General features: G+C 44.6%; 1 long non-coding RNA gene across 1 annotated transcript; it reads right to left on the bottom strand.

Annotated features, from left to right (window-relative positions):
• Positions 1–2,953: 2,953 nt before the first annotated feature.
• Positions 2,954–10,424, bottom strand: LOC145426241 (uncharacterized). The gene is made up of 2 exons (XR_013906966.1): positions 9,280–10,424; positions 2,954–3,246 (listed from the first exon to the last, which is right to left on the bottom strand). It is a non-coding gene; the product is annotated as an uncharacterized LOC145426241 (long non-coding RNA).
• Positions 10,425–15,307: the final 4,883 nt, after the last annotated feature.

Raw genomic sequence — 15,307 nt, 5'->3', positions numbered from 1 at the left:
AAGACACCACATATTTTCAAAAGCGCTCCGACGTTTTCGGAGACATCTGTTACCCACTAGCTCGATAGCTAGCCGGGGGCCATGAGAGCACCGGACTCCCGGCAGATCGTTTTCAAACCCACCGCCCTACTCAGGTTAAACATATATAAGTCACTTAGATAACTTAAAAATGTTATTGTTTGGCTTTTTTCAGTATTTTATTTGTTCCTGAGTAAATCGGCTGAGTTTATTAAACTCCACCGAAACAATCTGCACATTTAATTAAAATTCAATAAACTATCATCTTGTCTTTATTTTTAGTTAGCACAGACCTTAAACACTTAAAGCTGTAAGCTAATGATAGTTATATAAGAGCAGATGCTGCTGGTGCAATAAGCTGTACTTTTACGTTCAATGGATGATGATCTGATTAGTCGACTAATCGCAAAAATAATCGGTGACTAGTCGACTATCAAAATAATCGTTTGTGGCAGCCCTACTGTCTAGCAGTCTAAGGTCTGTTGATGGCTGCTTCAAAGTTGTTGTTGTTTGTTTTTTTTAATGCAAGTTACCCATGCACCCAGGTTTGGGAATTCCTTCACACTGTCATCTATCCCAAGAATAGATGAATCCCAGGACATGAACCAAATATGACCAGTGTTGGGTAAGTTACTTTAAAATAGTAACTTAGTTACATTACTAGTTACTTCTCTCAAAAGTAACTCAGTTACTTCAAGTTATTCGTTACTTTCAAAGTAACTAGTTACTAGGGAAAGTAACTTTGGTTTTACTCAGAATTCTCTTGTTAATGTGTTGCTTCCATAACTTTGCCAGTCTTCTAGCTTGCTTACTTGCCACAAGTGCACTGTGCCACCTACCAATAGAAAGGAAAAGATAATGTGCATATTTCCACGAGAGAAATCCCACGCCTGGACCGTCATTGACTGCTGCCATGATTCTAGCCTACGTCACAGCGTCATGTGCGCCTTTTACATCCAACACAAAAACTGCAGTCGTGGTGCTCTCGATTGTACTCAGAACTCGGAAATTCTGCCTTCTGAATAGGAAGATGTAGGTAACACCAGACTGCACATGAGCTGCATACAGAGCTGGACTGGGACAGAAAATTGGCCCGGGCATTTTGACTAGAGACCACCATTATAGGAAAAATCATAAAGCCTTTGAATGAAAACAAACACTGTTGTGACAGTGATGCACACTGTTCTGATGGTATATATGCATTAATCTATCAATCGTTTGTTGTAAGATTCAGATAATGATTTATTAAAAGCCAGACATTTTAAATGAGAATAAGAAAGAAAAGTATTTCTTTGTCCCCCCCTTTCCCTGTTAATGCCCTACCTGGCCCCCTGGCAACACTTTGCTAGATCCGCCCCTGCACAGTTACCAGCTGTCAGCTACCTAAAAAAGGATCCTGGGGTTATTTGTCTCTCAGAAACAGTTCATAACTTCCCTTCAACTCATTCATGTCACCTAAAAGGTAAACCTGTTTCTCCATCACCTGTTCAGCTCTGATGATCCAGTAAGGACATCTCCTGGTTTCATCTTCATGTTTCCCTCTCACCAGATAACCAAACCATATCATGACCAGCAGCTTTTTTGCAGCTGTGGCTCCAGCATCGAGTGATGGGAGAAGAGAGCCGGAGATCGACAGACGGATTGGGGCTGCGGCTGCAGTAATGCGGACGCTGCACCGGTCCGTCGTGGTGAAGAGGGAGCTGAGTGTAAAAGCGAAGCTCTCAATTTACCGGTCGATCTACGTCCCTACCCTCACCTATGGCCACGAGCTGTGGGTAGTGACCGAAAGAACGAGATCGCGGATACAAGCGGCAGAAATGAGCTTCCTCCGAAGGGTGGCTGGCCTCTCCCTTAGAGATAGGGTGAGAAGTTCGGCCATCCGGGAGGGGCTCAGAGTAGAGCAGCTGCTGCTCCACATCGAAAGGAGCCAGCTGAGGTGGTTCGGGCATCTGACAAGGATGCCCCCTGGGCGCCTCCTGGGTGAGGTGTTCCAGGCATGTCCCACCGGGAGGAGGCCCCGGGGCAGACCCAGGACACGCTGGAGAGATTATATCTCTCGGCTGGCCTGGGAACGCCTTGGTGTTCCCCCGGATAAGCTGGAGGAGGTGGCTGGGGAGAGGGAGGTCTGGGCCTCTTTGCTTAGGCTGCTGCCCCCGCGACCCGGCCCCGGATAAAGCGGATGAAGATGGATGGATGGATGGCTCCAGCAAACATCAGCTGATACTAGAAATTAATATTAAATAAATTCTAACAACAGCTGATCAAGCTTAAACGTGCTGCTGTTGTTTAATAATAATAATGGATTGGATTTATATAGCGCTTTTCAAGGCACCCAAAGCGCTTTACAATGCCACTATTCATTCACTCCCACATTCACACACTGGTGGAGGCAGCTACGGTTGTAGCCACAGCTGCCCTGGGGCAGACTGACAGAAGCGAGGCTGCCATATCGCGCCATCGGCCCCTCTGGCCAACACCAGTAGGCTGTAGGGTAGAGTGTCTTGCCCTCTTTTGGCGCAAAGTGGGCGATAAACAAACAAGAGAGCCGATCAGCTGATCACTGATCAGTTTTCATGATTGAAGTAGAAAGGGGAGAGGGAGGGGGGAGAATGAAAGAAGAAGAGGCAGCTGTGCAGCGTAAAGACACAGAATAACTCCAGCTTTGTGCCTTTTTCATTGTAGCTGAATTAGGGGACAAACTGTTCCTTTTCACCTCAATAAGAAACGCGTAATATTTTCTCTGAATACAAGACTGGACGGTTGGCAACTCTAATAACTTATTGTGGCGAGACGAGGTTGGGATATAAAGTAAATACTCTTTGCAGTTTTTTAAAAAGACAACGCCACCCTGGGAATTTCACCCAGAGAATACTGAAAGTAACACTAAATCACCAGAAAGGCACTTAGGTTCGCTATACTCAGTCCAGAGACGAGGTTCAATGATCAACAAATTCACAATTTATTAATAATTATTTAAAACACCATATAAAAGCACAATCATAAATATTCAAGTACAAATATGCTTAAAAAGGTATTCAGAGCTGAGGCTTACCAGTGGAGGGGCAGGGATGCCACACACAAACTAAAGAAAGAAAACACACCCAAAACACAAGTGCAACAGACTATCACACACACACTCACACTAATAAACTAAACAAGGCAGGTGTGTACACTCAAGGGATCCCACCACCAAGGCACCCTAGTCTCCTCCACGTCGGCACTCCGCATCTGAATAAAAAGAAACAAAGAAAATTTTAATATATTACAACAAACTAATGTGTAGCACCGGGGGATAACCCAACTGCAGGACCACACTGGTGATCTACAGCTAGAAAAAGGGCCTCCCACCAGTGGTGTAACAAAAATCCAAACTACAAATCAAAAGCAATAAAACAACATACAATCTGGATAAAACTCTAAAATCTGGAGCAAACGGAATCACCGTACTGCTCCAACTTGCCGTCCACACGACGATAAGTTAACAGTCAATCAATATGCACGCCAGCTGACTCCGATAACCGGCATGCATATGGCCGTTGTCCACGCCGACGTCCACTGTAAAAGCTGACAGCAGCAGGGAAAGAATTCTCACAACGGGAACAGACGGTAAAAGCACAGCAAGGCAAAATAGCAGCACTTCAGTTCGCGTAGCTTGGCGCAAAACTAAGGCCCACACTTCCTGCGAAACATAATAAATAATTACTATAAAAGAATAGAAGGCAGAGAGCGTAACAAAAGTTGATTACGTACCAAGTAAGCCGGGTCACAGAACGTAAGCAGAATAGCTCAGAGGAGGCTTCTATAGCTACGACCAGCCGCGATGGAGACTTTAGAGGAGTAACCCACAACGATCTCTACCACACCGAGGAAGTCAGGTGACCAAAAAGGAGATCACAGGCAAACGATGCAGAGACACTCAAATGGCCACTATTTATACCAGCGCCCCCTAATGGGCCAGGCTGAAAGTGGGTTGGACCGAGGGATAACATTCATCCTGCCACATTCTACCCCTCCTTCTTGCATCGTCGCCCCGACGATGAATTACAAAGACACCCAGATTAGTCCCAAGGCCTAAAAAATGCAGAGACAGCATGTACCCTAGGCTCAGAAATAGAGTTAGCAGCCCCTTGTGCCACCTCCCCTGTTGGTCTTGGGAGATGATGGATGTTTGAATGCTGGCCAGCTGTGGACCGGGTTGTTTTTCGCACCACCACATTTCTTGTATCAGAACTCGTAGAGGGAGCAGGAAGAGAGCTAGATGGAACTGGTGCTACACTCGGAGTAACTGTACAAGTGGCTGGAACATCGGAAGTTCGGTCTTCTGGTGGAAGCAACAACTCAGGGCTACTTGGAATCACTGCCACTGGGCTGTAAGATGGTGAAACATTTACTTGAGGAGCTCCTATGCTCAGGAATAACAGGTCACTGTCACGTGATGAGTCATGTCCTGGTTCTGGGGAGGATATTTCTGGGCCATGTGAGCTACTGCTTGGAGCAGGCCCTTCTGATGGTGTAGCTGCCGTTACCACAGCCTTCAACAAGGTACGATGAACATGCTTCACACTGCTGAGATCATCTGCAGGTGCAATGGTATATACTGCCCCACCTCCTTTAGGTGCCTTCAGGATTCTATATACCACGGGTTTCCATTTATCTTGGATTTTACATCTCCCTCTTCCACTCAGATCGCGCAGGAACACCAACTGGCCATTGTTCAATGGTGCCTCTTTCACCTTTTTATCATGGTGCCTCTTTCTGCGGTCGGCAGCCAATTGCAATCGTTCCTTGGCTCCTTCATGTACAACCTGTAGCCGGGCTTGATGCTCCTGAATCCACTCGTGCACATCTCCACTGATGGGGTCCGGTACTCTGCCCAACAGAAAGTCCACTGGCAACCTGGGTTCTTGCCCAAACATCAATAAGAATGGGGTTTCCCCAGTAGCCTGATGGGGAGTGGTATTATAACAGTAGAGTAACTGGGGCAAACATACATTCCAGTCTCTTTTTCTGGATACTGGCAGGGTCCGCAACAAATTGTGCAAAGTCCTATTAAAACGTTCACACTGACCATTTCCAGCCGGATGATAAGGAGTAGTGTGGGACTTCTCGATACCATAAAACCTGCAGAGCTGCTGGATCAGGGAGCTTTCAAAGTTACGACCCTGATCGGAATGGATACGCGCTGGTACACCAAACTTCGAAAACCACTCAGTCACGAGAACCTGGGCCACTGTAGCAGCACATTGGTCACGAGTGGGGACAGCCAATGTATACTTGCTGAAAACATCAGTCATCACTAAAACGTTCTCCAGCCCATTCCGGGAAGGTTCGAGCAAGGTGTAATCAATGGCCAAGATTTCATTTGGTCGAGAAGCCAACAAATGTCCCATGAAACTTTGAGCTGCTGGTTGGGTGTCTTTTGCAACTTGGCAACGTTCGCATCTCTGACACCAACGAGCTACCTCAGCAGACATACCTGGCCAGTAGCACCGTGAGCGGAGAAGCGCTAGGGTCCTTTCCACACCTTGATGGCCGTGCTCCTGATGAACATGAGTCAACACCTGCTCAATTAGTGCACTAGGCAGCAAAAGCTGAAGTACCACCTCGGCACCGTCAGGGCGATGAACCTGACGATACAGAACTCCTTCCCTTTCGATCAGACGATCCCATTGTCGTAGCAGCACCAGAGCAAGTGGAGCAAGCTGCTGCCGCTCCTCAAAGCTGGGTCGCTGCTTCCGTCTCCAGAACACCAAGATCTCCTTTATCACTGAGTCGACCTGTTGGAGGGTATGAAGATCAGGAGTAGTGAGATGGGGCAAAACTGTAATGGCAGCTTGTGATACCTCAGCTGGTCCCAGCCGCAAGGCTTGTTGAAGAGGTCCAGGCAAGGCTGTACCAGGAACCATGGCTTTAATCTCCTGAGGATCAGGTGGATGCTGGCGAGATAAAGCGTCTGCATTCTTATTACTCCTTCCTGACCTGTACTTTAAGTCAAAGTCAAACGAAGCGAGCTGAGCTGCCCAGCGCTGTTCAGTAGCCCCAAGTTTAGCAGAAGACAAGTGACTAAGAGGATTGTTGTCGGTGTAAACAATACACTTGTGGCCCAACAAGTACTCTCTAAATTTCTCAGTCATGGCCCACTTAAGTGCCAAAAACTCCAGCTTCATGGAGCTATAATTTAGCATATTGCGCTCAGGGGCCCTCAAACCCCGACTGGCATAGGCTATTGGCCTCACTTTACCTCCCTGCTCCTGGGAAAGCACTGCCCCTAGGCCGGCATGGCTGGCATCCACTTCTAAAATAAAAGGCAAAGAGAAATCTGCATAAGCCAGCACTGGTGCTGTCGTCAGCTTAGTCTTTAATGCCTCAAAACTTTGAGCACACTCTGCAGTCCAGTTCTCCGCGACACCATGCTCTGACCTCTTCTTTGATTTTCTGCCTCCCCACTCTGCCACCAGTCTATGCAGAGGTGCCGCCAACTTGGCAAAACCCTCCACAAAACGGCGATAATAGCTGGCAAACCCAAGGAAGGAGCGTAGTTCCGAAACAGTCTTAGGAGGCTGCCAGTTAGCCACCACTTCCACCTTGCTAGGGTCCGTAGAGACACCTTGATCGGAGATGACATGGCCTAGGTAGCGAACCTCCCGCTGGAAAAAGGCACATTTGGCAAGCTTGGCTTTTAAACCTTCCTGCTGAAGCCGACCTAGCACCACATCCAGCCGCTCAAGATGTTGCGATACTGTTGATGAAAAGATTACAATGTCATCAAGATAGAGAAGCAGAGACTGGCACTGTTGATCACCGAAAAGGCGTTGCATTAGTCTCTGGAAGGTGCTAGGGGCATTACAGAGCCCAAATGGCATTCGGTTCCATTCAAATAGGCCGAAAGGAGTACAGAAGGCAGTCTTGGGCCTATCCTCTTCCGTAACTGGGACCTGATTATAGCCACTTGCTAAATCCATGGTGGAAAACCAACGGGCACCAGTCAGCGCATCTAAGGATTCTTCAATGCGCGGCAGGGGGAATGCATCTTTCCTTGTCTTGTTGTTCAGTTGCCGATAATCAACACACATGCGCGGGCTGCCATCCTTCTTCTTAACGAGCACAATGGGAGAAGCATAGGGGCTGCTACTCTCTCTAATCACCTCGGCCCCTAACAACTGGTTAATATGCTCTTTCACAACCTCGTACTCTGAAGGGGGGATGCGCCTATAACGCTGCCGCACGGGGATATCGTCTAAGACTGGAATGTCATGGGAGATCAAGTTAGTGCAACCCAAATCAGTGTCATGAGCAGAAAAGACAGAGCTATATTTCTTAAGGAGAGACCTCACCTGTCCCTGTTCCTCTGCTGACAGTTTAGACAAATCAATCCCTTCCATCTGATCCTGCACAGTAGGAGTGGCGGTGTGAGATGCCATTGTGGCTACATTAGGGGGTATTTCTGTCACACCAGCGGGCAAACTGACCACATGAACATCTTCCAGGGTCCCTATAACGGTCCTGGGGTGAAGCAAGACCGCCGTGGTCCCTACATTAACAACTGGTATGTATGCAGTACCTCTAACCACTCGAACCAATGCAGGGGACGCTAAAAGTCCAGCAGGCAAGTTAACATCAGTAGGTTCAAATAACACAGTGGCACCTGAATATTGCTCAGAACAGGTGGCGGCCACTACTTTCATTACACCACCCGGAATGCAACATGCTCGCTTACCCCTCACTCTCACATGGCCAGACAAATCCAGTGGGGCTCTTATACTAACGTCATGGCACTTTTGCAGCGCCTGCACAAGGGGTTTAGGGGCCTCTGTGACAAAGCCCAAACTAAACAATGCTTCACCGTGTTGCCCAAAAAGCTCGTGGTAACACTTCCGAATGACATTCATCCCCAATACACCCGGAACCGTGGAAGGTCCTGCACCTGGAGGATCTTTAACGACCAACACGCCACACTGTGGAAGAAACTTGTCACAGAGCTCTACACTTAGCTCGATATAGCCAAGGTAAGGAATGGACAACCCATTAGCCGCTTTAAGCTGCAACCAATGACAAGCTTGGAGACGCTCTTGACCCCAGGACTCAAAATGCTGGCGGAAAAAACTTTCAGTAATGGTAGAGACCATGGACCCTGTATCAACCAAACAAGGTACTTTTATACCGCCCATGTCCACATCTATATGAGGACAGGATGAAATTAATTTCGAGACTGCCTCTGGACCATTAGAAACAACCCTTGAGCCAATAGACACCCCACCCGAACTGTGGCTCGGCAATACGGAGGGTGCTAGTTTTCCGAAGCCGTATTTAAAGGAGAGTGCCTGCGATTATGCAGAGGGGCCTGCGAAGGAGGCCGGGAACGAGGAACGCGTTCCCCATCACACTCCCGAGCAAAATGTCCAGGTTGCTGACAACGACGGCATATAATGGAGTCGCCCCGTCCTGAGCGAGGCATTCGATGGGGGCCCTGCAATCGAGCAATGCTCTGAGTGAGCTGATTAAGTTGCTCCTGCTGGCGCTTTAACAATTCCTTCATCTCGCTCATCTCAGACAAATGGGTAGACTGAGCTATTCCTGAGGGACCGCTATGGACCCCATACTGAATGCCATAAACAGAAGGGACAGAACTGCTTCTATGCCTAACGCCACTAGGCAACCCTTCACGTTCCCACCTAATAGCTTCCCCTCTAATCTCCAGCAATGTCAGTGTTGGCTGCCTCCTTACTAGCTGCTTTAACTCCCGCCGCAAGGTACTATCTAAGACCTGTTCAACAAATTGATCTCTTAATAAAACGTCAGCATTGGGCATGCCATTGGGGGCACTCGATTTAACTTTTTCCATAAGACCCAAGAGAGCGAGGGAAAACTCTTGCAGTGTCTCACTTTCCTGCTGTTTTCTAGAGAAGAAAGCTTCCTGCAATGCTACATAGGAGTCTGAACAGCCATACAGTTCTTGCAATATAGTGATTATCTTAGCAGGATCAGTCCTCTCTGCACTAGAGCGATATTTGATCTCCTCACGTGCTTCCCCTTCTAGGTGGTCAAACAGGAAAAATGCTTTATCAGCCAAAGACAAATGACGTGCTCTAGCACAACCTTCTATTTCCTCCAACCATTCATTCAACCCTATACCTGATTTTCCTCTAAACATAGGGCACTTTCTGTCACGGGGCACAAAAACTAGTCTCTCTGCTACAGAGACACCAGCCGTTGGGGGGTTAACAGATGATGCAGTTGAAGTAGAAGGTGTAGCACTAGTACCTGACCCAACAGCCCTCTCCTGACGCAGCCTCTCATTGTCTGCTTTCAGCTGCGCGATCAAGTCCCTGAGTTCCTGTAACTCTTCCTCCATCTCTGTAACACAGCTGTGAAATCCCACACCAAAGTAGCTGCTGCTTTGCCTTTATTCTGTACAAAAATAATATAAAAAAACAATTTACGTTACACCAAACAAAAAAAAGAAGAACACACGTCTCTGTTTTAAAGAGTATATCCTGTCGACAACGCCAAGTTTGTGGCGAGACGAGGTTGGGATATAAAGTAAATACTCTTTGCAGTTTTTTAAAAAGACAACGCCACCCTGGGAATTTCACCCAGAGAATACTGAAAGTAACACTAAATCACCAGAAAGGCACTTAGGTTCGCTATACTCAGTCCAGAGACGAGGTTCAATGATCAACAAATTCACAATTTATTAATAATTATTTAAAACACCATATAAAAGCACAATCATAAATATTCAAGTACAAATATGCTTAAAAAGGTATTCAGAGCTGAGGCTTACCAGTGGAGGGGCAGGGATGCCACACACAAACTAAAGAAAGAAAACACACCCAAAACACAAGTGCAACAGACTATCACACACACACTCACACTAATAAACTAAACAAGGCAGGTGTGTACACTCAAGGGATCCCACCACCAAGGCACCCTAGTCTCCTCCACGTCGGCACTCCGCATCTGAATAAAAAGAAACAAAGAAAATTTTAATATATTACAACAAACTAATGTGTAGCACCGGGGGATAACCCAACTGCAGGACCACACTGGTGATCTACAGCTAGAAAAAGGGCCTCCCACCAGTGGTGTAACAAAAATCCAAACTACAAATCAAAAGCAATAAAACAACATACAATCTGGATAAAACTCTAAAATCTGGAGCAAACGGAATCGCCGTACTGCTCCAACTTGCCGTCCACACGACGATAAGTTAACAGTCAATCAATATGCACGCCAGCTGACTCCGATAACCGGCATGCATATGGCCGTTGTCCACGCCGACGTCCACTGTAAAAGCTGACAGCAGCAGGGAAAGAATTCTCACAACGGGAACAGACGGTAAAAGCACAGCAAGGCAAAACAGCAGCACTTCAGTTCGCATAGCTTGGCGCAAAACTAAGGCCCACACTTCCTGCGAAACATAATAAATAATTACTATAAAAGAATAGAAGGCAGAGAGCGTAACAAAAGTTGATTACGTACCAAGTAAGCCGGGTCACAGAACGTAAGCAGAATAGCTCAGAGGAGGCTTCTATAGCTACGACCAGCCGCGATGGAGACTTTAGAGGAGTAACCCACAACGATCTCTACCACACCGAGGAAGTCAGGTGACCAAAAAGGAGATCACAGGCAAACGATGCAGAGACACTCAAATGGCCACTATTTATACCAGCGCCCCCTAATGGGCCAGGCTGAAAGTGGGTTGGACCGAGGGATAACATTCATCCTGCCACATTATGAACAAAATAAAGTGCAACATCATCAGAATCAGAATCAGAATCAGAAAGGGTTTTATTGCCAAATGTTGAGCAGGTTTACAACATTAGGAAATTGCTGCGGTGCTTCAGTGCAAACATACTTTCATAAATTACGCTAAAATAGACATTAAAATAAAAATAAGAATAAGAATTAAAAGTGCTAAGTAGATAGATATGTACATGAGTGCAGGTGGTGATCAGTGCCAAACATTGAATGATGCAGTGAACACAGCGTAGGGTCATGTGTTAGTGGTGGGAACAGTCTTATGGTTATTGTTCATGTGTTCAACAGCAGAGGGGAAGAAACTGTTCTTATGGCGAGAGGTTCTGGTGCGAATGGACCGGAGCCTCCTGCCTGAGGGGAGCAGGTCAAACAGACTGTGTCCAGGGTGAGAAGGGTCAGCTGAGATCCGAGCTGCACGCCCCAGTGTCCTGGAGGTGTACAGGTCCTGCAGAGATGGGAGTCTGCAGCCAATCACCTTCTCAGCAGAGCGCACAACACGCTGCAGTCTCTGTTTGTCCCTGATAGTGGCTCCAGCGTACCATTAACTTCATAGCACCCACCCAGCTGTATAGAAACTCCCTCATGCTAGCTAGCACGCAGTACGGAAAAAGTCAGCACAACGAAAATAAACTGCACCTAAACTTGGTTTATATCTGACCCAGAGAGACTGCAGGTCATAACTTCTTACCTGAAGTTCAGTTCACACTCGGACCGGCGGCCGCTTCGGGTCTCTCCTCTTGCCTCCCTTTTCCTTCATCCACCTGCTGGCTTCCACCACTTGCTAATGTTATTGAATCTGTGGAAGCTCCGCGACAGCCACCACACGAAGTAACGAGTAACGACCCTATCTAAATCCCAGTAACGACTAACGCGTTCCTGATTTTGGCATAATAACTAGTTACCGTGCTCGTTACCACAATAATAACGTAGTTACTGTAACGCGTTACTTAATAACGCGTTATTCCCAACACTGAATATGACAAATCGAGTGAGAGCTCATTTAGCTATGATGGAAGCGTAAAATGTTGCTCATAAAGGTGCATGAAATTATCTGAGAAGGAGATTCCCTCTTGCCACTTTTCTAAGTCTTGCCAAGTGTTGATGTATGTTAAGCAGAGATGGGCAGTAACGCGTTACGCGTTACTGTAATCTGATTACTTTTTTCAAGTAACGAGTAAAGTAAGGGATTACTATTGCAAAATTGGTAATTAGATTACCGTTACTTTCCCGTAGGAACGCTGCGTTACTGCGTTACTAAAACCGTGATTTTTTTTGCGAGAATGTCTCATGACAGTGACGTAAGCAAGTGCGCCGTTGGTGACAACAGCTGTGTCCAGATCAACAATGGATCATATATCGATTGTGGGAGCGAGTATGAGCGTGCAGCGTTTAAAGCTTGGAAATACTGACCTTATTTTGAGTTTGATTCCATAAAAAGTGACAAAAACATTAGCGTCCGTTGTGCGTGGGAAGAAAACTTTTTACAGCGAAAAAAACCCCCTAAACTTTCAAGCAAGCACAGAGTGCGCAACGATGTAATGAGAAACTCACAGAGAAACTCGCGGATTCGTCAACTGACCGCAGCACACCTGCACCAGGGTAAACCTCCGCCTACCCCCAGTCCTGCTTTACAGGTGAAAATAGAGCAAAACGACCACTGAGTCTTTGACTTTATTTATTTTCTGCTGTGTTTTACTTGCATCTATTTGAAAGAGTGAGTGTAAACACAAAAAATATTTTATTTTATGTGCTGGAATGTGCAGAAAATAAGTTTAAATATTAAACTAAGTTCTTCAAGTCAGAGAATGGTGCATATAATTTAATATTTATTTGATGCATAAAGTTAAAGGATTAAAACTGATAAAACAAGTTAAAAAAAAGAGACTTTTCCATTTGATTACATTTTGTATGATGGATTATGTAGAAAAAGTAGAATTGGGCTGAAAGATCTATCGCTTTATCACCTCTTCAGGTTGTAAATCGTGTTTTTAAAAAGTAACTAAGTAACTAAGTAATTAATTACTTTTGAAAATAAGTAATCAGTAAAGTAACGGGATTACTTTTTGGGGGGAGTAATCAGTAATTAGTTACTGATTACTTTTTTCAAGTAACTTGACCAACACAGATGTTAAGTACTGAAAAAATCATAAATTCTTCAGTTTTTTAAAGTTAAGAGCTTTTACATGTAATTTGTTCTAAAACAGAGCTGACTTTACATAGCATGTCTTCATGTGTATTAACATGTGCTGTAACCAAAGACTGATTTGAAGTAATCGATATAATAAATTATATATATTTTTTGGTACATTTTTTTTTTACTTGCATTTTACTTTCATTGATATATTTTGTATGAAGTTTGCTGTATGTTCTATGTATCATATGGCAATAAACGTATTTTTGAGAAAATCTGTTTTGAATCTAGTTTTTATATGCTGAATTTTATAGTAAGTAGAAATCTTAACCTAAATGCTAAAGGTAATATAACACTAGTGATAGGTTTTGAGTTTCGACCCAATTTTATTAACCTCAAGTTGGTTATTGGTCAATTTAACCCAATTTTTGGATAGTTATCCTAACCCAGAGTGCTGGGTCAAACCAGTAACCCAACCCTGTTAAGTTGAAACAACAACAATATTTGACCCAGCATTGGGTTACAAATTGGGTTATTTTTAACCGTGCAATATTTAGGGTGTATCAGTCAGAAGTCAGCTGTGTACCAACCTGACTTCTGCACAACACAACTGATGATCTCATCTCAAGGAGGCAAGAAATTTCACAAATGAATCCTGATAAGGCACATCTATGAAGTGAAAACCATTTCAGGTGAATACATCATGAAACTTATTGAGAGAAGGCCAAGGGTTTGCAGCGATATCAAGAAAACAAAGGGTGGCTACTTTCAGGAATCTAAACTATAAAACATGTGTAGAGTCCATTTTTTCAATTTTTCATTGAGTCCTGCATTTGACTCCACATCAGGGCCGTGCAGAGAGGTTTAAAGGGGCGGGTGCTCAAAGTTAAAAAGGGGCACATTGAACCAGGCTGAATAACAACAACACACATTCATCAAGAATCTAATATGGGAAGGGCAGGGCTGTGTTGATCTGAGACTGTAGACATTAAAAAGTCCACAGGAGAGGTGGTAGCTGATTAAACAAGTGTCATGAGATAATAACAAAATGCAAAGATTGGTGACAGCGCTTGGAACCATAAGGCAATAAAAAACTGTGAGAAATAATTTAGGCTCTGCCTGTGAATCACTCTTTGCTTCTCTTCTTCCTTCCATCCCATCATTTCATATATCACTCTCCCACTTGCTATGTGAGAACAAGGCACAACTTGCTATTGCAATAAACTATAATCTAATTATCCACACCTAACAACTCTTGCACTTAATCTATAATAAAATGATGACAGAAAAATGTTATAGCCCTGCCTTTAGTATCCTCACACAGCTCCTACTGTTTCCTCCTCATGTCCTTACCAGGCTTGTCTGGACAATGTTATATCATGAGTAATATTTTTTTAAATCCATCTAAATAAAACACACACATGCACACACAGTGACATTTTAGACCTTCTTCAGAATACTGTATATACTATGGGCATCATGGTGCTGATCCAGAATCCTTACATTATTATTCATTACTAGAGCTACAATAATAAAGCAATGAGGAGGGGGAAGTAATAAATATGAAATAATGTCATTATGATGATTTCATTTGTTTCACTATCCACTCTGTGCAGGGGCAAATCTTATTACATTTTTAAACTGTAGAGATACAATCATTTTACTGCTGTAAAATCCAAATTTTGTCTTATTTAAAATGTAAATCTAATATAATCTGCTTCTTAATGTATGTTCTTTAAAATACAGCGTGTGTTTTTAATATATTATAATTATAATAATTATTATGTGGACATGCATATTAGATCGTTTTTTAGTGAAATATAATCCCTCCAGAAAGGCAGGAAAAGCCCGGAAACTTACTTTAAAACTAAATATGTTCTGAATACTTTAAAACTAAATATGTTCCCTAAAACGGTGACAGAGCTACAGACCCATGACGGCCTTACACAGGTAGCCAGCAGCTGTGACCAGCACTACTTGTGCAGTTAATAAAAGGACAGGTAATGTTTGTCGCGCTGTTGCACACACAGCACGCTCGTTTGTTTCAGTTCGTCAGTTGCCACAAGACAACTTACCAACGTGTACGTAATAAGCTGATACTCCTGTGTGCTACACACTACAGTGTACGCTGTACACCTACTTACTGGTTTTGTCGCATCAGTCTGTGTCTCTGAGTTAACTTGTGTTTCTTCTACAGGTCTGGACCGCTAAAAATGCGCGTGCTCTTTGTGAGCTCTTTCCCGGCTCGTAACCAGCGCGTTCTGCCGTCAAGGGCGATCATTGGTTAAATGTGATCATGTGACTGATGCAAGAAGATCCTTTTATTTAGCAAAACTGTGATTAATAGTTAAATATTATTGTTGAGGGGCACAGACAGGACTCCGCACGCACACACAC

Source organism: Astatotilapia calliptera, chromosome 3, assembly GCF_964374335.1.
Source record: "Astatotilapia calliptera chromosome 3, fAstCal68.1, whole genome shotgun sequence".
NCBI lineage: Eukaryota > Metazoa > Chordata > Actinopteri > Cichliformes > Cichlidae > Astatotilapia > Astatotilapia calliptera.
Note: the sequence above shows the minus strand (reverse complement) of the source record. Positions and strands in the feature narration are given on the sequence as shown.